This window comes from Neoarius graeffei, chromosome 21 (assembly GCF_027579695.1).
Source record: "Neoarius graeffei isolate fNeoGra1 chromosome 21, fNeoGra1.pri, whole genome shotgun sequence".
Classification (NCBI taxonomy): Eukaryota; Metazoa; Chordata; class Actinopteri; order Siluriformes; family Ariidae; genus Neoarius; species Neoarius graeffei.
Genome location: NC_083589.1, coordinates 31,565,330 through 31,591,217, shown reverse-complemented (window position 1 = coordinate 31,591,217; position 25,888 = coordinate 31,565,330). Strand labels below are relative to the sequence as shown.

At 40.2% G+C, this 25,888-nt stretch overlaps 1 protein-coding gene across 3 annotated transcripts in view; it reads left to right on the top strand.

Annotated features, from left to right (window-relative positions):
• The window catches only part of sfmbt2 (Scm like with four mbt domains 2), a 152,183-nt gene that overhangs the window by 14,848 nt on the left and 111,447 nt on the right, over positions 1-25,888 (top strand). The gene's annotated exons all lie outside the window — the stretch shown is intronic.

Genomic DNA, 25,888 nt, shown 5'->3' with positions numbered 1-25,888 from the left:
GAGAGATGGCAGAGGTAGTAGTGGTGAAGTAGTGCAAATATAACGACAAACAGGTTATTGTTGCTACGTTACAAGTTGTGGGTGTTATACAGTCTGACAGCAGCAGGTATGAATGATCTGCGGTATCTCTCCTTCTTACACCGTGAGTGTAGCAGTCTCCTACTAAACGAGCTGCTTAAAGCCCCCACAGCCTCATGTAGGGGGTGAGAGGGGTTATCCATGATTGAGGTCAGCTTGGCTAACATCCTTCTCTCACCCACCACCTCAATGGAGTCCAGAGGACAGTCCAAGACTGAGCCAGCCCTTCTGACCAGTTTATTAAGTTTCTTCCTGTCCCTCTCTGAACTTCCACAGCCCCAGCAGACCACAGCGTAGAAAATCGCTGATGCCACCACAGAGTCATAAAAAGTCCTAAGCAGTGTCCTGCACACACCAAAAGACCTCAGTCTTCTCAAGAGGTGGAGACGACTTTGGCCCTTCTTGTACAGGACATCTGTGTTGTTAGTCCAGTCCAGTTTGTTGTTGAGGTGAACACCCAGGTATTTGTACTCCTCCACGATCTCAATGTCCAAACCCTGGATGCTCGCTGGTGCAATTTGAAGAGCCGTCCTTCTGAAATCGATCACCACCTCCTTTGTCTTGCTGGCGTTGATGCGCAGGTGGTTCAGTTCGCACCAGGCGACAAAGTTGGTGATGACCTCTCTGTACTCCAGATTGTCCCCCTCTGACACATGTCCAACGATGGCTGTATCATCTGAGAACTTCTGGAGGTGGCAGCTGTCTGTGTTGTAGCTGAAGTCAGATGTGTAAAGTGTAAAGAGGAAAGGAGAGAGCACTGTACCCTGTGGAGCCCCTGTGCTGCAGACTATCACATCAGACACACAGTTGCGGAGCCTCACATACTGCGGTCTGTTAATGAAGTAGTATAGATGGTATATATTGCTTGGTTAGTGACCATCGGTTGTACACTAATTTTCACGGTGCATTGTGGGATACTATGAGTGCACTATATAGGGTGTAATAACTCAAACTATACAGTCGGACAGCACTACAAAATGGTGAACTCACTATACAGTCCACTGTATAGTGAGTAGGGAGTGATTTCAGACACAGGGAGAAAAATGTGTGTACATCAGTAAAGAAAGCAGGATGTTACATCAGAGACACTTTTCAGACAAAAAATATAATGAAGGCTTTTGGGTTTTGCTGCAAATATAAGAAGGAAGTGTGAGAGTCAAAGTGTCCAGAAGAACTGAGGCTGGTTCTGTGAGACACTGAGGACGATTTGCAACTCATTTGCTTGTAATACAAAATGTACCGGGGCGGCACGGTGGTGTAGTGGTTGGCGCTGTCACCTCACAGCAAGAAGGTCCGGGTTCGAGCCCCGTGGCCGGCGAGGGCCTTTCTGTGTGGAGTTTGCATGTTCTCCCCGTGTCCACGTGGGTTTCCTCCGGGTGCTCCGGTTTCCCCCACAGTCCAAAGACATGCAGGTTAGGTTAACTGGTGACTCTAAATTGACCGTAGGTGTGAATGTGAGTGTGAATGGTTGTCTGTGTCTATGTGTCAGCCCTGTGATGACCTGGCGACTTGTCCAGGGTGTACCCCGCCTTTCGCCCGTAGTCAGCTGGGATAGGCTCCAGCTTGCCTGCGACTCTGTAGAACAGGATAAAGCGGCTACAGATGACGAGATGAAATGAGACAAAATGCACCTGAGATGACTGTTGTTTTAATGGAATTAAAAGTTTCTACATTAAAACGTACTATAAAGAGCTGCAAACAGTAATAAATGAAACAAAGTCAGTATTTGGTGTGACTATCTATCTATCTATCTATCTATCTATCTATCTATCTATCTATCTATCTATCTATCTATCTATCTATGCTGCTTTCTTTATTGACATCATTTTTCTGTTACATTTAAAGGAGAACTGAAGGCAAATTTTTTATTATCAAAATTCTATTTATCTCATTTTATTAAATATCGGAATGCATTTTTGATCGCTATTTTGTTACTGCTAGAGCAAGTTATGAGTGTTTGAAATATGCTATGTAATATATCAGTCCATATGTCAAAGCAGTGGCCGTAAACGAGATTTGTTGAGACCTGTGCAAGACATCGTAGGACGGAAGTAAAGCATACAGTGGAAATCAAAGTGACTAACATCTGCCAACGTTGTCAAAAGACACGTGCGCCCTCTTTCGAATGCTGACGTAATCAAGCCGGAAGTTTTGTTTGTTTTGTTAGCAATCAGGAAAGTTTGAAAAAAGTAGGCAGTAATCGTCATTTAAACTCGTTTTTGTGCAATATTTCATTTGGGAAACAGTTTTCAAAATGGCGGCATTGACACCTGGCTGACACTTCATGTTTTGAAGTCTCGCACAAGTCTCGTGAAGATCACGTGGATAAGCGACGCCTGCCGTGGACCAAACGAACTAAATTCAACATGGCTAAAAACCGAATAGGCCGATAAGTATAATATCTCATTATCTGTAGCCGCTTTATCCTGTTCTACAGGGTCGCAGGCAAGCTGGAGCCTATCCCAGCTGACTACGGACGAAAGGCGGGGTACACCCTGGACAAGTCGGCAGGTCATCACAGGGCTGACACACAGACAACCATTCACACTCACATTCACACCTACGGTCAATTTAGAGTCACCAGTTAACCTAACCTGCATGTCTTTGGACTGTGGGGGAAACCGGAGCACCCGGAGGAAACCCACGCGGACACGGGGAGAACATGCAAACTCCACACAGAAAGGCCCTCGCCGGCCACGGGGCTCGAACCCGGACCTTCTTGCTGTGAGGCGACAGCGCTAACCACTACACCACCGTGCCGCCCAAATCGAAAATGTGTTTGAGATATTTATATAGTTTTGAGACACCTTCTAATTCAATGCTTTTTCTTTATTTTTATGAATTAAAAGACACTTCATATTTTAAAAGTATTGATAGACTGTTGTTTCTCTTTACTTTGTTGAGCTGTTCGAACACAAGAAGGCAAGAAACTCGTCCACTAATTAACTTTTGATGAGGCACCTGTTAATTGAAAAGCGTTCCAGGTGACTCCCTCATGAAGCTGGTTAAGATAATGCCAGTAGTGCACAAAGTGTCATCAAGGTAGATGCTGGCTACTTTGAAGAACCTAAAATATGAAACACATTTGCATTGAGTAGGTACTGTATGTTCAAACTATATTACATTACATTACATGTCATTTAGCAGTCGCTTTTATCCAGAGTGACGTACAATGAGTGCAAAAACTCAGGTACACGAAGTGCTGAACCTGTAGGCAAGAAAGTTCTAGTGCCAACTGAACAAGTGACAGAATAACACTCAGTGTAATATTCTGTTGAAGTACCACTACTCAGCAAATGGCCAAGAAAACAAACCAAGCATATAAAGTATAACTAAATAGAGAACTCAAATGGCTAACCCCAGGCTAGACCGTACACAGCCTGGGTTGGTCTAAACCAAAATGCAGTTACACAATGGGCAGGGAAGCAGGGGAGAGGTGCAGCCTGAAGAGGTGGAACTTCAGTCTGTGCTTGAAGGTGGTCAAGGAGTCGGCAGTTCTGACCTCAATAAATAAATAAATAAATAAATATACAGTACTGTCCAAAAGTCTTATGGTGATGATACACGGGGCAACTTTTTGGGCAATGTTGCTGAGCAATGTTGCTGGCAACGGGCAACTAGGTGAGACACAGGGCAACTTTTCAGGGCAACTAACAATGGGCAACAACAGTTAGCAACGGCAGTTTACAGTTAGCTAAAAAAAAATCGATGTCTTAATTTTTGCTGTGACCATTTAATCAAGCTGTCTGTTGTTTTTTAGAGCTTTGGTGAGGTAAATTCCTCCATATAGAATATTAAAATAACAACTTACCGGCATAAAAACAGATGAGGAGTCTCTCCATCTCTTCACTCCACTGAGCGGCCGCCATATTTGTTTGAAATTTCTTATCCGAACCTCACCGGAGGTCACATGACTCGATACTCGCGTTCTGATTGGCTTATCTCAAAAAGTTGCCAGAGATTATCAAAACCATTCAGAAAGAAACAATGTTGTCCAATCTCAATAGAAAAGAGTCAAAACGCAATTGCCCAGCAACATTGCTCAGCAACATTGCCCAAAAAGTTGCCCCGTGTATCATCACTATTAGATGTCCTATTTTTTCATGCAAACTTTGCTACAGATTTCTATTTGATAACTTCTACATTATCGAGTCAGTACAAAAACATTTTAGAGTCCAAACGTTCATTTTCCAGCACAAAATTAAATCCATCCATTATCTGTAGCCGCTTATCCTGTTCTACAGGGTCGCAGGCAAGCTGGAGCCTATCCCAGCCGACTATGGGTGAGAGGCAGGGTACACCCTGGAGAAGTCGCTAGATCATCACAGGGCTGACACATAGACACAGACAACCATTCACACTCACATTCACACCTACGGTCAATTTAGAGTCACCAGTTAACCTAACCTGCATGTCTTTGGACTGTCGGGGAAACCGGAGCACCCGGAGGAAACCCACGGGGAGAACATGCAAACTCTACACAGAAAGGCCCTCGCTGGCTGCTGGGCTCGAACCCAGAACCTTGCTATGAGGCGACAGCGCTAACCACTACACCACCGTGCCACCCCACAAAATTAAATGTTACAGAAAAAAAAAGTTTGTATCTGAGCAGCATATTACATAAGCCACCACTTTTCAGATTAAAAAAGAAAACATAATGAAGGCTACTGGGTTTTGGCGCAAAATGAAGGCGCGAGTGTGACAGTCAAAGCGTCCGGAAGAACTGTGAAGGTTCTGTAAGATGCTCAGTAAAACCTACAGCTCATTTCTGAATAAAACTGCACTCACTGGACCTCAGACTACTAATTTTTTTTTTTTTTAAAGCAAAGGGAATTTCGTCTCACACCGAATATTGACTTTGTTTCATTTATTATGGCTTAGTCTTTATAGTATTTTTTTAATGTTGAAATGTTTCATTTAATTGTTTTTAAGCCATTTTTGGCCTACAGCATTTCTTTACATGTGCCTAAGACTTTTGCACACGACTGTATGTGCTTGGGTTCTACCATGTTTTATTTGCAACTCAGCAAACTGCACAGTGCACACCCACATGAGACAAGCCCAGAAATGACACACCCACCCTTTTATCCAGAGCAACCTTCATTATGTGACCTAGAAGAGCTATTTTGTGTGCCGTGTGTGTGCGCGTGCACGCGCGTGTGCATGTGTGTGTGAGAGAGAAATCTTGCAGAAAACCTGCATTATGCAAATTCCAGGCTATACACGTTTATAGTACATTGTTTCGTGAATACACTATCAGATATTTCACCCATGTCCCAGAGTGGTGTAGTTAAAGTAGATTATTAAATAAAGACTGGAAAAAACAAACAAAAAAAACAACAGTTGTTACTCTGCAAAGGAAGGAAGCACTACATTGCGTTTGCATAATCCTTTCAAAAACTTGAATTCCAGAGTAAGCACGCACACACACACACACACTACCGTTCAAAAGTTTGGGGTCACTTTGAAATGTCCTTATTTTTGAAAGAAAGGCACTGTTCTTTTCAATGAAGATCACATTAAACTAATCAGAAATAGACCCCTTCGCATGTTTGTAAACAAACCGACCGTTGCCAGGATGCGCGCGCAGCCTGGACCCAGAAACAATGGCGCTGCCCATAGACCGGCATTATGAGCTGTCAGATTATGCCAAACAATTGTCGTTACAAGATCGAGAATGCTACATAAATAAGTTAACTCTAACAAGTGGACATCGCCTATCGGATCCGTATTTAATTAAAGAGCGGACGGACGATGTTAGTAAGTTCCCTGGTATACAATGGCCAGATATATACTCGTACCTTATTGACAAGACTTCAGTGCACACCCACGAAAAACTTCGTGCCTACAAGTCTTTAGACGCATATGATTATGATTATGTGCGGGCATGTACAACTTGATTAACAATGGGACATTCATATTCATTTTGTTTTAATCAAATTATGCCAGTGATGTGATGGCAATGTGGCTTTAGCTACAACAGCAAATACCAACACTAAACAGCAATTTGCAGGAGGTAATGGCATGAAAGGAATGATAGTGTAAAGAGTGCAGCTAAGAGAAATCAGAGCTGCGTAAAAAGCGAGAGGCAGAGAGCAGAAATGAAACTGAACGGGGCGGGAGCTAGGTTAGAGCAGTCAACGCAAGTTGGCATTTAGAGCGAGGGCACACAATTTTACCTTTCCATCCTTGCTTTAAAATTGTGATTTTCGGCATGCACAAATAATGATGTCACAAAATCTGGGCTGCTTGAGTCAAGCGAGACCTCTCCTACAAACAAAATTGCATGCAAAGCTAAGTTAACATGCTAACAATATTCATTACATTGTGTAACTATGACCCAGCTAATCAGACAAATGTTACCAAAGTATTTTGCTACATCAATAAACGAAGACTAGAAAGAATAAAAAAGAAAGATTTAATAAATAGCCTGATCTTACCTGTGATGAAGTGGGCGCTGCAAACCCGCGCATTTTTGATGGTGCTTTCATCCCAATCTACACGTTTGATGGCTTGTAGTCATAGACGTCGGCGATTTTTTTTGAATGGGTGAGATCCTGCTGGAATTCTGAACATTTTAACCCCATCACTGCTACGATTCTGACACCCGACAACACAACAACTAGGCATTTCTGAGTCTTTTTTGGGTCCAGGCTGTGTGCGCAATTTCCGCTTTCGTATGAATGACGTTTACTGCGAAGGGGTCTATACACTCTATACATTGCTAATGTGGTAAATGACTTCTAGCTGCAAATGTGTGGTTTTTGGTGCAATATCTCCATAGGTGTATAGAGGCCCATTTCCAGCAACTCTCACTCCAGTGTTCTAATGGTACAATGTGTTTGCTCATTGCCTCAGAAGGCTAATGGATGATTAGAAAACCCTTGTACAATCATGTTAGCACAGCTGAAAACAGTTGAGCTCTTTAGAGAAGCTATAAAACTGACCTTCCTTTGAGCAGATTGAGTTTCTGGAGCATCACATTTGTGGGGTCGATTAAATGCTCAAAATGGCCAGAAAAGTGTCTTGACTATATTTATTTTCTATTCATTTTACAACTTATGGTGGGAAATAAAAGTGTGACTTTTCATGGAAAACACAAAATTGTCTGGGTGACCCCAAACTTTTGAACGGTAGTGTATACACATGGCAATCAGAGGTAATCGATCCCAAGAGCTTCATAAAGCCCCTGAAACAGGTCGTATCTGAGATTAGGTTTGCTTATTCACCAAAATCTCTCTCTGTAGGTTTTGTTCGATCAAAAAAAAAAGTATTTTTTTCAATTTCAATTTTCTTATTTTTATTAGCTTGGAACACGTTTTATAGTAATGAATTTCGTGACTTTACAATATTTCATCTCTGGAGTATGAATAATCTCCAAGCATTGTGGTGTATTTGCAATATCATAATACAGTAGAAAAAATTTGGTGAAAGATTCGTACAGTTTTCTTTAAGTGTCATTACTTTTGCAGTTGAGCAGGGATTCTAATATTTCCGAGAAGTAAACCAAGTCCATATCATCCATGAAACCAGACATGACTTGGCTGACGGCAACGATGACTCTGGCTTCAGTGGAATCTTCTTTAGAAACCGTTCTTTAGCCTTCCAGATGAGACAAATATTTATCTCTGAGTCAGATATTATGTAATAACTTTTATCCAAAGTGACTAGAGCTGAGCAGTCGATGTTTAGAGCCAGAACAGACCTGCATACGATTCAAATTATTTTGAAATAACGTTGAGCGTGTCTCGCTGTATTGATTTTCTCCTCCTATGATGGACAGCCAGTAAAGTTTCAGTAGTTTTGAACTGGTTACAAAATCCTCAGGCTGTTTCTGATGAAGTGTGACCTAAAACCACACAGAGAGTTTTTTTTTTTCCCATGGAAATTTCAGCCAAAACACACACACACACACACACACACACACACACACACACACACACACACACTTACTCATTCAGTCTCACACAGAACCTATTTACAGGATAACAGAAATTGTGTTGAGCTTTCTCCATGTATTCCTGTTTGTGCCAGTTGACTTCATGCAAAGTCAGTGTACCTGCCAAATGACCTCGTCATCATAATCAAAACCAGTAGATTTAGTGTAGCTGACTGGGAAATCTTCACCGAGCGTTGCTCAGTTTCTATCGATTGGACTTCTCAGATCAAATATAGTTAGACTGTGGTGTGGAAATGTTTCATATGAGCGTGCTTCTGATTTCTTTTTTTTTTTTAATTGATTTTTATTTTGGAAACAGAAATATGCAAAAAGTATCGTTCATATCATTAAGCACATTAAGTTTTAATTAAAATCCATAGAGCTCATAAACATACCATATGTCTGAGTGGAATAAGTAATCTTATATTAATATAAGTAGTGATTTTAGTCTCCAAAGTGAGATGATTATGAAAGCTTTTAATTATTGCTAACTAAATGGGATGGCTGCTGGATAAAAATGACTGCACCTTTTTAATAAACACTGCTTCTTGGCTAATGAGTACCTGTTAATCTCAGACGGCCCAGTGTGATTGTTTAAAATCACACTGATTGAATGATTAAAATTACGCTCATCATATCGTAATTGGGTCACACCTGTGAGGTTATTTCAGGACATTCTGCTTCTGAGCAAATAAATATTCTGAAAATAATGTCCGCTAGCTTTAAGTAACTAATGAGGTGGACATTAATTAGGTGAAAACAGCTGCAGCATGTGGGCAATGTTAAGAAAAGCAGCAGGCTGGATATCAGCTCAGCAAGTTCTGTTTATATCCATTAAAAGCTGAACCATTACAATTTAAAATGTCATTATCAAACTGGAATGTCTAACCCAGCCTGTTAGGTTGGTACCAAAAATAACCCAATTAATCTAGCCATTATGTACCGTATAAGGCAGAGGTTGGGTTAAAAGAACAACCCAGGGTTTCTGTTTTTGGTTGTTGATTAATTTATTAATTTATTTTTTTGCTGTTCTTATTGTTGTAAATTGTTTCCAAAACAAATGTAAATAGTTAAGTCAATGCTAATGCATAAACTTACTGAAGTATTTCTTTTTCTTTTTTTACTTCATTGTTTTTCCAAACAAGTAGTTATTACTCTCTAGCAGAAATGAAGACGGTACATTTTTACAGCACAAACCTTAAAAACAATTAGTATACAAATTGGTTTTAATATTTGTGTTGAAAAAATGGATATGTTATAAAGATAAATAGACAAGGCAAAACTTATAACATACAGTATCGGGTTACTATAGCCAAAGTGAAAACTATTATTGTATTGTCCAGGCTATAGAAGGCTTAAATTAAAACTTAAAATAACTACTTTTTGGGAGAAATACAGTTAGTGTTTCTATAGCGTTTCATAGTACCCGTCAAAAGTTTGGACACATCCTTGAAATCATTGATTTGTATTTATTTTATTAATTAAAAGTCAGCTCGTGTCTGAAAGTAACAACGGATGTCGTTTCTCTTTACTTAGTTGTTTGGTTCTTGACATAATATGGATTACTACAGTTGTGGAATAGGGTTATTTACTGTATTTTTATTATTTACTGTTTGATCTCAAACACATTAAGAAGGCAAGAAACTCGTCCATTAATTAACTTTTGATGAGGCACGTCTGTTCATTGAAAAGCGTTCCAGGTGACTCCCTCATGACACTGGGTAAGATAATGCCAATAGTGCGCAAACCGTCATCAAGGTGGCTACTTTGCAGAATTTAAAATATCAAACATATTCTAAGACTCCTGTTCTTGGCTGCAGGAGTAGAACCCAATGTGTTGTTCTGCTGTTGTATGCTGAGATGCTTTTCTGCTCACCACGGTTGTAATGAGTTGCTATGAGTTACTATATCTTTCCTGGCAGCTTGAACCAATCTGGCTGTTTTCCTCTGAGCTCTCTTATTAGCAAGCCATTTTCACCCGCAGAACTGTCACTCACTCGGTGTTTTTTGTTTTTCGCACCATTCTGTCTGTATAAACTCTAGAGACTGTTGTGTGTGTGTGAAAACCCCAGGAGATCAGTAGCTTCTGAAATACTCAAACCAGTCCATCTGGCTCAAACCAACACCCATGCCACAGTGAAAGTCACACTTTGAGATCACAATCATTTTTCCCCATTCTGATGTTTGAAGTGAACATTAACTGAAGCTCTTGATTTGTATCTGTATGATTTTGTGCATCGTGCTGCTGTCAAGGGATCGGCTGATTAGAGAACAGCAGGTGGATGGGTGTTCCTGATAAAGTGGCCAGTGAGTGTATGTTCCATATGTTATTTCATAGTTTTGATGTCTTCAGTATTGTTCTACAATGTCGAAAATAGTCAAAATACAGAAATAAACTGGTCAGAAGGGCTGACTCAGTCTTGGACTGTCCTCTGGACTCCATTGAGGTGGTGGGTGAGAGGAGGATGTTAGCCAAGCTGACCTCAATCATGGATAACCCCTCTCACCCCCTACATGAGGCTGTGGGGGCTTTAAGCAGCTCGTTTAGTAGGAGACTGCTACACCCACGGTGTAAGAAGGAGAGATACCGCAGATCATTCATACCTGCTGCTGTCAGACTGTAGAACACCCACAACTTGTAACGTAGCAACAATAACCTGTTTGTCGTTATATTTGCACTACTTCACCACTACTACCTCTGCCATCTCTCATCGATGCAATTAATATAGGCCCTAAACTATTTTTATGCATACTTTATATATATATATATATATATATATATATATATATATATATATATATATATATATATATATATATATATACACACACATACATATAATTTATGTATATATGTGTGTATATATACAGAGTCTACCTGTAATGTGCAATTTTTCCGAGCCTCTCAATAAGGCAATTTTTCTGTACTTTTTCATGGTAGATAATGCAAAGAGCCCTCTGTATTTAATCCTTCGTTTGTCTAATTTTTATTTCAGTTTTATTTATTATCTGTTTGACATTTTCTTGCTACTGTAACACGTGAATTTCCCCCATGTGGGATGAATAAAGTGAATCTAATCTAATCTAAAAACCTATGGATGAGTAGGTGTGTCCGAACTTTTGACCAGCACTGTACTGCAATATGTCTAGTATGTTGCAGTATGTGAAATAATTATAGTCTCTGTTTGTATTAATCACAGTTTAGATTTGAAGCTACAGTATCAGAGTCAATACAGCGCTGATTGTACAGCCTGATTAGCATATCACACAGTTCTGCATCATAAGTTGCGTGATGGTAGAGATCACTGCTGGTACTGCTGAGTCCCACAGTCTGAGTACTCAGTGCCAGAAGTCTTTTTTATTCACATTTTATTTCCTTTTTTAATGTCAAATTGACAATTGAAATACAGGCCTAATGCACAGTTAGTGCACTAAGTTAGTGTTTTCTTACAGTGTGATTGTATGACACCACATTAAAATGCAGTTACATTTAACAGTTATTCCATGAAATTGTGTCGTACATGAGCTGATAACCGATGAGGTGCGTAGCACCGAGTCAGCTACCGTATAAGCCATGTACGACGAGATTGAGCGGAATAACTGTTTTATTCTATCCACTTCCACTGGATTTTGAGAAACAGAGTATTTTTATTTTTTGCAAATTTGATAAATAAAAATTTGATACAAAACGTCCGACAAAATCATTTCCGCTTAGAATGTAAACAAACTGGTGAAATGACAGGAGCAATTTGTGAAAAATGCGATAATAATTCTTGAAAAACAAAAAAAGATACGTTCTTACCATCAAATACTTTTATTTCATATTTTGTTGCTTTTTTCTGTAATTTTTGAGGTTTTGTTTTCGAGTAGAGTTTTTGTTTCGTCCTTGGTTGGTTCAGCAACACGCTCCGCCATTTTGTTTTTCTCTACTCACACTATATGAGCTGATAGCCTAGTAGTAGAGTAGCCAGTCAGAGCACGCAATTGCTCATATCCAGTGAATGTGGATAGAATAATTAAATAACATTGGTTGGCTTTGAGTGGTATATCAGATATAGTCCATTCAGTTAGCATGATATTGAACGAGTCGAAGACGAGTAGCTGAATGGAGTATATCTGATATACCATGAAAAAAGCCAGCCAATATTATTATTATTATTATTATTATTATTATTATTATTATTATTATACATACACATTCGATGGAACAATTATAGATTTTACAAAAAGTTACGAACGGGGGGGGGGGACTTGCCAATACTGAATGCTGATTCTAATCGAATGTAATTCAATGCTCTGCCAATCCAATGCACTGCACAAAGTTCTAACAATAAAAATGGTACAAGTCTAAAAAGCCTGAACAACAACCCAACTTATATACAAGCTATATACAGGGTGACAGTTCAAGTTCACAGTTACTTTTGGTTGTAATTAATTGTTACATTGCAGTTGTTCAAAACAAAAGGGCTTTGCTGAGTGACGTCCACGAGTGACGCCCTCTTGTAAACGTCACCATCACTTTTCCTCACCTCCAAGGAGAACTTTGACAATATTTCTGCTATTGCGCTCTTTTCCAGTTTCTCAGTGTCTGTTGGTACGTTTTTCTCTTGTAAATATGTGTGAAGTTTTATCCAGTGAAGTTTTGGTAGCCTTTCGGGTGTTCAGCGCATCTTTCTCTTTAAATCTTCCGTTTTTAATGAAGCAAACCTCATGGCCATGTTTGTGTACAAACTGCCAGACACTCACTTGCGCAGAAGTTTTACGTCTCCGACATGTCTCTTTTCCAGTATTTTAATGTCTGTTGGTATGTTTTTCTTTTGTAAATATGCGTGAAGAATATTTAATGAAGTTTTGGTAGCCTTTTGGGTGTTCAGCACGTCTTTAGTTTCAGTTTTCAGTTTATTTATTATTATCCCCCACCAAACTTCATTTGGGTGGGGATATAGAAATGGGCTCCATCTGTCTGTCTGTCCATCCTGTCCATCTGTCTGTCCATCCGTCCGTCTGGCTGTCCGTCCGGTCACATTTTTTCATTTCCAGGCCATATCTTTAAAACTATTGAAGATATCTTCATGAACCTTTGTATACATATCAAGTAACATGTGAACTGGTGCCTTTTGCTATTTTGGATTTTTGAAAAAAACATTTTTTTTTTCAAATTTTTACACAGAAAATAGATTTTGACTTCTTTTCTAAGAGCAGTGTTCGTTTCCGGAGCATATACCCAAAACTATTCATGATATGGATTTGAAACTTGGTGTACGATTTCAGACTTAGTCTCTCAGGTTAGTCTTAGGGGTAGGTTTTATTTCCAGAGCAGAACTTGAAAACTATGAGTGTTATGGTCTTGAAAGTTGGTATATGTGTTGATTAAGTAATGTATATGTGCCTTTTGATACTAAGAAATGTGAGAAATTTTAATTTTTAGCTCGCCTGGACCAAAGGTCCGGTGGGTTTATTATGCCATGGGCTGCTGCGGTCAGTGTAAAGAGGTAGGGTTGGTTTCCTGCAGCAGAACTTGAAAAATGTGACAAATAATATCTTGAAACTTGGTATATAGTTGGTATATAGGGCGGGGGACGTAGATGACTCAGTCTTCTTGTTTAGTGCTTAATCCGAGCACTGAATTAACCCCGTCTTCTCTCTCTCCCAGCCGACAAAGAAATGACTGTGTGCATGCGCAGCAGAAAAGTTTTGTCATCGGATCTTCGCATGAGCTCCGATGTGTGATGTCGTGTTGTCTTGACAACATGCAATATTATAACAATATTGCACGCTCATTCTCCATTGGGGAGAGTGGTGTAAGACATGGAGGATAAGCGATATGATAACAATATTGCCATCAATAAACCCACTAGAAGGGAATAGAACACGTTTTTATTCCATGGAAAATGTGTCCTGTATGTATAATAATTATTAATATGGCACTTGGTTTGGCTGTTCATGTGTTAGAACAGGGGTGGCCAACCAGTTGGAGACCAAGAGCCACATTTTTTACAGTATTACTGCAAAGAGCCACATCATACACATGGGCACACGAACATCACCCATCTCTTCCTCTCTCTCACACACACACACACACCTCTGCTCAGCCAGATTAATAGTAAATGTCACACACCAACATATTTACTCCTACAGTACTAAGACCACAGGCTGAGGCCAGTCATTTTTAACAATGAACATTGTGTGCACTTACTATGCATGCTGCTTAGTGGGACTTATGGCATTACCAAAAAAAAGCCACACCATACACATGACCGCACATGAACATCGCCCCCCCCCTCGCTCTCTCTCTCACAGACACACACGCACACGCTCACGCACCTCTGCTCAGCCAGATTAATAGTAAATGTCACACGCCAACATGAGAGAAATTTACTCCTTCAGTCAGTACTAATACCACAGGCCAGTCATTTACAGCAGTCAATATTGTGTGCACTTACTATGCATGTTGCTTAGTGGGACTTCTGACATTCCTTGCCTTGAACAATCCTCTTCAAATCTGGCTTGCATTCCGTCGTTGCCACTCGAAGCAGTTCTTTCACATGGGTGTCAGTCAGAACAGAACGATGCTTTGACTTCACGTGTTTCATGGTAGAGAACACAGACTCACAGACGTATGTTGACCCAAACATTGACAGTATCTTAAGCGCAGCCCGTTTCACATTCGGGTATTTTTCCAATGGCACACTTTTCCAAAACTCAGTGGTGCCTTCCCTCAAAACAGGTTTCAGTTGCTCTTCCTCATGAAGATCGATCATCTCCAACTCAGCCGCAGCCTCATCTGTGACAAGCAGGGCTTTCAAACAGTCCATCTCCGCATTGAATGGGTCGACGAGGAACGTAACCTGTGGCCTTTTCAGTTGTATATCACGGAACCGGGTTACAAAGCTTTCGTGCAGGTTTTCAATTAGTGTTGCATATCTGGCTCCTTGCTTATTCAGGGAGGTGGGAAGCTTTGAAATGAGCTAATGACGACTGACATATAAGGCAGAATGGCTTGCCATTACGTTCAACAAAAAAGTATAAACTCTCCCACTCTGTTAAAAATGTCCTATGTTCGTCTTCATATTTTCGTTTTGCTGTGCTTTTTTTCATTGCCATTTTGAGAGGCTACTTGACACAAGATACACCTTGCCCAAAAACTTAGCGATTATCTCACGCACATGCGCATTTGACATGACCTGAAAATACCGTAATATACCCAAGCAAAGTGAAGATGCATTTGACGAAAATACCATACTGAACTCAAGCAAAGCACACACGCACATAAAAAAAAAAAAACACAAACACAAACTTCGATATGAACGTAAGAGCCGCATGACACCGGGCAAAGAGCCGCATGCGGCTCGCGAGCCGCGGGTTGGCCACCCAAGTGTTAGAATTTCATATGTACATGTTCAAATCAGAACACAAAGAGAATGTAGTCTGTACGTGATGGGCAGTATGAGTAATTATGTGTATTTTGGTCATTTTGACAGCTTGAGTTGTCACCCGGGAAGATAAAATAAGTACCAGAGTATTCAAAACTCCCAGGGAATGAGGGGACCCTTTGTTTATTGTCTGCTATATTTATGCCTTAACAGTAACAAGTCTTCAGTTAACATTTTACCTGCATGAGTAACTGTGGTAAAGAACGTGATCTAAGTGTTCATTATGTGTATCATTGTGAAGCATGTATGAAAACTAGACTTATAATACAGCTTTGCATTTTATTATTCACATTATGCGATATCTTACTTAAAGCTGATGGATTTCAGATTGGGGCATGAACACTATTGCAAGCTTCTTATAGAAACGTGTTGTGCTGTGTCCTTCATCACCACATGGATTGAAAGTGGCAAATAATACATCCAGTAAGAATACATGATACATCCATTCAGGGCCATGTTTTCTATGCAGGTGTATTCTATGCATTTAACAGGATGCCTAAAGAGCCATTACACCATTGGTGCATTAACATCGTGTTTAGTTGGATAGAATGTGGTTTGACAGACAGCCAAGTATTCATGACTCTGAAGACATAATTATCTACTCTCGTTATCTCGTCTTCTCAGCATTACTGAAGTGCATACAAACTTTTATGGTGTCTGTGTGTCTGCGTGTTTTAATTCGATAACAGTAGCGGTAGCAGATTCAGTTCAGCTGATCTGTGGCTAATTCCCATGCTGCAGGCTGCGCAGCAGGGCTCATTGTGCTTCATTGTGTCACACAAACATGAAACCAAAAGAAACTCAGCTGTCATGCAGAGAACATGTCCAGCTCCTTCTGAAACCAGTACAAAACATATTGACTCTTGAAATTGAGTCATACATGACGCGTCGAGTTGGCTATAATCCATGTACGATGAGATTGAGTGGAATAACCGTTTTATTCTATCCATATTCAATGGGTTTTGAGAAACAGAGCATTTTTATTTTATTTTTTGCAAATTCGATAAATAAAAACTTTACACAAAACAGCCAACAAAATCATTTCTGCTTAGAATGTAAAAAAAAACAACAACAACAAAATGACAGGAGCAATTTGTGAAAAAAAATGCTATAATAATAATAATAATTCTTGAAAAAAAATATGTTCTTACCATCAAATACTTTCATTCCATATTTCGTTGCTTTGTTTGTATTTTTGGGGGTTTTGTTTTCAAGTAGAGTTTTTATTTTGTCCTTGGTTGCTTCAGCAACACACTCCGCCATTTTGTTTTTCTCTACTCATGGTATATGAGCTGATAGCCTGGTAGTAGAGTAGCCAATCAGAGTATGCGATTGCTCATATCCAGTGAATGTGGATAGAATAATTCAATATATATTTTGTATTTAACAATTATTCACCGAAGGTGAAGTGAATATCGGGGAATAATATTATTCCCCGATATTCACTGCGCCTGAGGCGGATAATTGTTTGAGTATAAATACACAGGTGATTATTACAAAAAATCGTATTGAAAATAAAAACATAATTTATTTCAAACTTCAAAAGCAGCATGCTGATGCAGTGTTTCCCACAGACCAGGTAGCAATTTGTGGTGCTCCACTGTGCCGATGAGGGAATTGTGCGCGGTGGTGTCGTTGCGGTCGGTGGAGTCGGTCATTGGGGTGTATGCAAAGTGTTTACAGCGGGCGGTGTTCAAACAGTATTTTTCTTCAGAGTCACCTGCTGGGACTATTTTAAAGCTACAAGAAGCATTTGAGATTATTCAGTTCAATCTAAATTCTTTTAAGTTCTTTAAGAGAAGACAGCTAAAACAATTTTTACCAGAACCCTGCCTGGTTTCATTCCTCGACCCAACTTTACATTACAGGGCAGGCCATTCGTTTGCTGGGCTTGATGTTGGTGGAAAACCTGTCTTTTAAATTTATGAAAATTACTCACCAAAATTGAAGTTAAAGTTTCGTTTTTACTAGAGATGCACCGATTGCAATTTTTTGGGCCATTTCCGATTTTCCATGGAGCGTGACCTGCCGATACCGATTTTGGCCGATTCCGATTTCATTTTTTCAAACCACTTCACAGCACACACAAAGACTATTTTCTTTTTATCTTTTCTTTAACAGAACATTCTGCCAGATTTTCAGTAATAAATTTAACACCTCAGAGGTTGAAAACAAACAAAAAGACATTGTTCTTTGTAAAATCTTTCTTCATGTTTGGTATTAACATATTAATTCCTGAAATAGGAAATTCACACAAACATTTTTTTTCTTTTCCCATCCAATATCTGGCACAAAAACAACTTCCCCCTCATATATTATTTGCCTACTGCTATGGAACACACTTTCATAAGCCTGTTTAGATCTGAAAACTTATGCCTTATAGAACAACCCATTTCTTCATTCAGTATCAAAATACAAAAATAATTTCCAGTCATACTTATACCATAGCCATTCTATCATCTTTGTCAAATGTGTATTTGTAGAGTAATTTCCAATGGAATCAAGTGCAACCAAGGCTGTAAAACAAACAAACAGACATTTTTTCTCTCTCTCTCTTTGTACAAATCTAACTAGATGTTTGGTAATAGGCTAACGTATTAATTCCTGTAATGGGAAATTCACACAACCACAAACATTTTCTTCTTTTCACATCCAATATCTGGCACAAAAAAAATCACTATATTTGGATATATAATGTATCCAATTATAGTGATTTTTTTTTGTTAACGGCGCGCGCGCCGGAGCTCGTTAGGCGTGCAGGACTGACGCTGTTCTGCGCAAGCGCAACACAATCGCACTAGAAAGCATGTTCAAGCTGCCAGTGTAGCTGCAGTCTTTTTAGTTGCGAATTACGAGTATTTCCACTTTCATCTCTATGTGATACACAAGTTTTGATCGGCAGAAAATCGGCATATTTTAATTTTGACCGGCCGGTCGCCGGTCATGGCCGATCACGTGAAAATCGGCCGATTCCGATCAGCAGCCGGTCAATCGGTGTATCTCTGGTTTTTACCTTAGTTTTTTGCCTTTTTGGTGGCAATCTTTCAATCATTCTTTCGTTGACATTCAAGGAATAAATTGCAAAAAACAAGCTGGAGGTTTTTATTTTAAATATTGAACTCAACACTTACCAAAACCAATACTAAAATGAAATAAATAGTATAATGTAACAACAAAATAATAAAATATCATAATTAGATGTAAGAAACCACTTAAGGTAACACCAAGGCAACTAACAATAATGAAAAAGCATTACCCTAATTGGCGCAACGATGTCGGCTACCTTTTAAAATAAGGGGTCGGAGGCGAATCGGGAAGGCTGCGTTATTTTTAATTAGCCTAACAGGCCACTTGCAGTCCGGGTATATGCGCATCGGCAGGTCTGAGTACACACCTCTCCGTCTCTCTCTCTCTCTGTGTGCGCGCGTGAACGAGAAGAAAAAGCACTATGAATGAACGAAACAATACGCAACGATTTTTTTTTTTTTCAAAATCACGAGTCTGATTGTGTGGCGCTAGGAATCCATTGTGTGGTGCAGCGCCACACAATGGTCTATGTATGGGAAACCCTGTGATGTAATAACTTATCTACGCCGAGTCACATAAAATGCTTTGTTTGGAAATCGATCACATAAATCACAATTCCACCTTACCTTTGAATAGTTTTAGACCAAACTTCGTAGCATCTTTAGTGCTTTTAGGCACGTTTTCTTTCACAATGTGTAATTCTTCCTCACTTACGGTGAGTAACATACTCCGCCATTTTCTTTTTCTTCTTCTTCCTTAGGGTTTTTTGGCAGTTGGCAAACCAACTTAAAGCTGCATTACTGCCACTGACTGGGCTGGAGTGTGGACCAGGAGATATTTTTTTTGGGGGGAAAAAACCTATATTCTTTTAGCTATTTTTGTTTCTTTAAACACTTGATAACAAAGTGATATATCTGACTTGATGCACTCTGCCATTTTTTTTTCTACTCATGGTATATGAACTGATATATATCTAGTAGTAGAGTAGCCAATCAGAGTGCGTGATTACTCATATCCAGTAAATGTGGATAGAATAAACGCTTATGTGCATATTTTTCCATCATCTCCTTTCCTGTGAAATGTTTGCGTATTAAATGGCACATACCATTTAAGCAGTGTATCAAGAGGGAGCCGAAGTCTCATCTGACCCTCCTCTTGCCTAATTTAACTGAATTTGCAATGCAAAAATACACAAACCCTTAGCAGGAACAAATTCCTGGAGAACTCTTTACAGGAACCGTGCTTTAACTGCATTATTAAATTCTGTAATATTGCTTTGGTTGTCTGTGTCTATGTGTCAGCCCTGTGATGACCTGGCGACTTGTCCAGGGTGTACCCCGCCTTTCGCCCGTAGTCAGCTGGGATAGGCTCCAGCTTGCCTGCGACCCTGTAGAAGGATAAAGCGGCTAGAGATAATGAGATGAGATTGCTTTAAATACAGTATACAGACTGTATTACAATATACAGTGTTTGGCAATGGTATTAAAAAGCTAACACATTTTGAAAGAGTGTTTAGGGTTTTGGGTCGATTTTTAAAAATATTTATTTATTTATTTATTGACCACAGGCTATTTTTGTCATGCAGACCTGGCAACCCTGGACCCTTATATACAGTATACATGCAAGCAAAACGGGTTTAATGATAAGTAAACATGTCATGCAGTTGTTATATCATGCAGGTTTTAGTATATTTAATGGCAGGTTATGGTCTTATTCGGGGTTTCGTCCAGTGTTTCTCTCACTGCTGTGCTGTCCAGTGCTCAGTGCTCTATACAGTACAGAGCAGCGCTTATGGTAAATGTGATTGAAGGACAAAACAGCTTCACAGACCGAGTCACGAAAACAGCTTCACAGATACACAGAGCGATTTTGCTTTCACCTTGTCAGTATTTCTATACATTGCATGTTTTTAAAGCCGTCTATTTAGCTAACTATTGGTACAACTTTGGTCTGGAATAAGAGACTCCAGAGCTTTAGACTTGTGTGTGTCATTCATGCAATAAGTGTAAGGGCCTAGTCCCACAACACCGATAACTATACCTATAAGTATAACTATGCCTATAACTATAACTATAGCTATGACTATCCCTCTGCCTGAATTTAGTTCCAGTCTGGAGCAGTCACACCACAACTATAATCCCGACTATAATATTGCTTGGTCCTGACCAGGGCTTTGAACCAGAATTTTTTTCCTATTGGTTCGATCCGAACAGAAACGGAATTTTAACGTTTCCGGTTTTGGGTTCCACCATTAAATAGACGTTCCCGAACCGGTTAGAACAAAAAAATTTTGTTCCCGGAACGGTTAATTACGTTCCCTGTCAGCTGTTTAACAAATGGCTATAAAATTATGTCTCTGTCTCATCCAGCTTAAGCCAAATGTAGGCTAATTCTATTACAACCTTCATTAAATAAGACAAGAAATAATTCAAAACAATTATTATTTCAAATGTTGGCGATTTGGATGCTCAGTATGTCTTCCCATCTACACAAACAGAAAAAGTGCCAAAAATGAAAGATAATTCGTTTAGTGTGTTACCAAAGGCTAGTCAGGCCCTATGCATTGATAGGCTAACAGAGGTTAACGTCATTTAATGTTCGCGAGCCTCTCATTAACGTGGACAAATATATTGATATCGTGTTTGAAATTGACGTTTTTGAATAACGATAGACTGCAATATTTACCTCTTATTTAAGATGTGGAGACGTGATAGTAGTCCACCCTCCCGCTCTCTCCATTCAGTCAGCGAACGTCACACAGGAAGTGAACCCCAGCGGGTCATAGAAACTTGCGCAGGAGAAGAATGACTTTTTTATTTGTAGGCTACGGAAACTTTGAGGAACGAAATAAAAACCGGTATTAACCGGTTACCATTATTTTTAATAAATGTTTCTGTTCCGGAACATAAAAAATAATAAAGTTTCTGGTTTCGTTTCTGTTCCATGTGAAATAGAAAAAGTTCCCGGTTTTCATTTTCGCTCCTTGAACCGGTTCAAAGCCCTGGTCCTGACACTCAGGGAAATTAGGAATAGTCATGGAAGATTTTTCCAAGTAGTAGCACATTATTCCAGGTCATACTGTACAACTTGGACTTCAAAACAACCCATGCACACACTCCGGTGGTTGACAAAATACGCATAGGTAATAGACTACGGAAATAAAATTTAAAAAAAGGATACAAAATCACTGTCACTTGCTCAAGCCCATTCCTACACAGTACAGTACAGACTAACCACAGAGAACAACATGAGCACTATCAGGATACAGAAAATCGCATAGCAGCCAAGTAAAAGGAAAATGAAATTCAGTTTGGAACACTATCAATATTTATACCACACTATACTTATATATAAAGCCAAAGAGTCAAGGACAGAGACGAGACATACTAGACCTCTCTCTCTCTCTCTCTCTCTCTCTCTCTCTTGTTTTTCGTCCTCATTCAGAACACGTCCAGATCTAGTCACTCACTGAACACAAACTGACATCAAGGCATGCACAATCACTTTCTAGTGTTATATAATTACGCAAAGGGCTAATCATTATGATTGGATAAAGATGAGGTTCTGTATTTAAACCCCAGGTTTTACACAGCGAACACACTCGATAACGTGCCATTTCGCCATATTTCACCTCTGTTGTACGAGTTACATTGGCTACCGGTAAAGTATAGGATTATGTTTAAAATTATTTTAATTACTTTTAAGGCTTTACAGGGCCATCATACATCACTGACCTTCTATGCCTTAAAGTAGCATCAAGATATGAACTACGAACGGTTATTTGCACCTCCTGCGCTAAAGACCAAGAAGACTATCGGAGAAAGGGCTTTTGCTGCAGCTGCACCAGTTTTGTGGAATTCATTACCCAGCCAGCTTCTTCTTCTTCTTGAGTCAACAACTTTAAATTAGACTGGCCCTATCCAGGGGTGGCATGGTGGTGTAGTGGATAGCACTGTTGCCTCACAGCAAGAAGGTCCTGGGTTCAAGCCCAGCGACTGACAAGGGCCTTTCTGTGTGGCGTTTGCATGTTCTCCCCATGTCTGTGTGGGGGTGCTCCGGTTTCCCCCACAGTCCAAAGACATGCAGGTTAGGCATTAATTGGTGGCTCTAAATTGACCACAGGTGTGAATGTGAGTGTGAACGGTTATTTGTCTCTGGTGACTTGTCCAGGGTGTACCCCGCCTCTCACCCATAGTCAGCTGGGATAGGCTCCAGCTTGCCTGTGACCCTGTACTGGATAAGCGGCTACGGATAATGGATGGATGGATGTCAGTGGATGGATGTAGGGGACAGTGCTTCCAGGTCTTCTTGGATGCAGGGGGCAAACTAATAGATGTTGCATAGTCTGCTCCTTTCCACATAGGCAGCTGGTGTCGTCATTCTCTCTATACCCCCACTTCACTAGATTGGTCTTGCAGCAGCCTACAGCAGTTCTCATATGGTTAAGACATGACCAGAAGGGCCATGCTTTGCTGGAGCCAGGGGGAAGGGTTTCCTTTGGTCTGATGGACACCCTGTGCGGTGCTTGGGCAAGATATTTGGTCCACAGGGACAGTCGCTGGTTGTGAGGGCTGTTGTTCAGTGGCTCAACAGAATGTATGAAACTGTGCCTTGATTTCAGCCTCTTTCCTGTTGGCACATGGTTGAAAAGAGGGTCGCGAGGGTCACTTCCCTGTTTCAGTTTCTCTTTCTGGGATGCAACAGTACTTCTAATGCTAGGGGTGCGGTGCCACACAGCAAATAAAGGTCATCTACCTTTGTGGGTTTCATGCAGCCAGTGACAGCCTGGCAGGCAGCATTCAAAGCTGAGTCAATTTTGGTGGCATGAGTTGATCTACTTCAGACCGGTGAAGCATACTCCGCTGTAGAGAAGCATAAAGCCAGGGCTATAGTATGGATTGTCTTAGCATCAGAACCCCACTTGGTATTGGTCAACTTCCTGAGGATACTATTCCTTGATCCCACCTTTGCCCTGGTCTTGGTGATATGGTCCTTATATGTGAGGGACCGGTCAAGTGTAACCCCAAAGTAAACAGGCTTGGCGACGTGCTGCAGCCATGTACCGTACCAGCTTATCTGTAGTTGGCGGTTGGCTTCCCTGTTCCTCAGATGAAAAGCGCATATTTGTGTTTTGTCTGGGTTAGCTCTGAGATGGTTTGTGGCATAGTAAGGGATGAGACCGTCCAAAGCATTGCTGAGGGAATCTTCTACTTTTTCAAAGGTATGCTTCTGAGTTGCAATGCACAAGTCATCAGCATAGAGGAAGCTTCTGGTACCTGGGTGGATGGGTTGGTCATTAGTCTAGATATTAAACAACAGAGGAGCAAGGACACTCCCTTGTGGAAGCCCATCCTTCTGTGCTCACCACTGACTCCGCCTGCCACCGAGGTCCACGAAGAATCTCTTATTCGACAGCAGCTATACCCAGCCAGCTTAGAGCTGATATTAGTTTAACCCTTTGATGCAAAACATATGCACACCCCTTCTAATGCACAACGTGGGTCAAAAATGACCCGCATTCATTTTCCAGGTTATTTCATGCTGACTGAGTTTTTCTTTGCTCTATCTTTTGAAATCAATTTATTTTATGATTGAATATTCCAAGTGGCGGCACGGTGGTGTAGTGGTTAGCGCTGTCGCCTCACAGCAAGAAGGTCCTGGGTTCGAGCCCCGGGGCCGGCGAGGGCCTTTCTGTGCAGAGTTTGCATGTTCTCCCCGTGTCCGCGTGGGTTTCCTCCGGGTGCTCCGGTTTCCCCCACAGTCCAAAGACATGCAGGTTAGGTTAACTGGTGACTCTAAATTGACTGTAGGTGTGAGTGTGAATGGTTGTCTGTGTCTATGTGTCAGCCCTGTGATGACCTGGCAACTTGTCCAGGGTGTACCCCGCCTTTCGCCCATAGTCAGCTGGGATAGGCTCCAGCTTGCCTGCGACCCTGTAGAAGGATAAAGCGGCTAGAGATAATGAGATGAGATGAGATAATGAGATGAGATGAGATATTCGGCACGGTGGTGTAGTGGTTAGCGCTGTCGCCTCACAGCAAGAAGGTCCGGGTTCGAGCACCGTGGCCGGCGAGGGCCTTTCTGTGCGGAGTTTGCATGTTCTCCCTGTGTCCGCGTGGGTTTCCTCCGGGTGCTCCGGTTTCCCCCACAGTCCAAAGACATGCAGGTTAGGTTAACTGGTGACTCTAAATTGACCGTAGATGTGAGTGTGAATGGTTGTCTGTGTCTATGTGTCAGCCCTGTGATGACCTGGCGACTTGTCCAGGGTGTACCCCGCCTTTCACCCGTAGTCAGCTGGGATAGGCTCCAGCTTGCCTGCGACCCTGTAGAAGGATAAAGCGGCTAGAGATAATGAGATGAGATGAGATATTCCAAATATTCTTTAAATATCTTGTTTTTAATTACCACAAATCATTAATTTAATTTTTTTTTTCCTACTTTATGAACAAAAATACTTTTTATATTACTACACATGGGTCATCCAAGTGTGATTTAAAATTAAATGTCTTAATACTATAATAATAACTTGTTTCAAGTAATTACTTTAGCAATGAATGGGGCCAGTTATTTATTTATTAACTATGTAGTTAGCTAAGCCAACTGCAATAAAATTAGCTAACTAAAGTAGAATATGTCAACAGCTACCGTAGGTAGCTAATAGTAATTACTTGTAACTTTCTGACAAGTAATCTACTCACTCTCAAGGTAACCTAAACATAATCAATTTTTTTCTAAGGTAATGTTAGAACAATTGAAAAACATTACTTCCATGTATTAGATGGGCAAAGGGCGCTGTGCTGAGCTGTGAAATGTCCGACACAAGCACAATTCACAGTTCCCACCAAACGCTATAGTAAATGCATGCGGGTCGTTTCTGACCCATGTGTGTAAACTTGATGTAGAATTACAAAAGCCGTGCTTGTTCATAACTTAAGAAAATAAAAATAAAAATGATGATTTATGCTAAAGAAAAACAAGATATTTACTGCATATTTGGAAAAGTAAATGACAAAATGAATTTATTTCATAGAAACACTCAGCCATACATGAAATAACCTGGAAAATGAATGCAGGTCGTTTTTGACCCATGCTGTGCATTAGAAGGGTAGTGATACAAAAAGGGTTTTTATTCAAAAAGTAAGAAAGGAAAAAAATAAAATAAGGATGTATGATGATCAAAAACAAGTTAATTGAGGAATACCTTGAATACTGAATGATAGAATTAATTTATTGCAAAGATATAGAAGATAAAAACTCAGCCGGGTCACTTTTGACCCATGTTTTGCATCAAAGGGTTAAATCATTTAAAATCTGCTTTGAAGACACATTTATTGAGGTTAGCTTATGATTTATGACATTTATTGTTCATTTCCTTTAAATAATTATTTTAGGATAGTCCGTGTATTACATT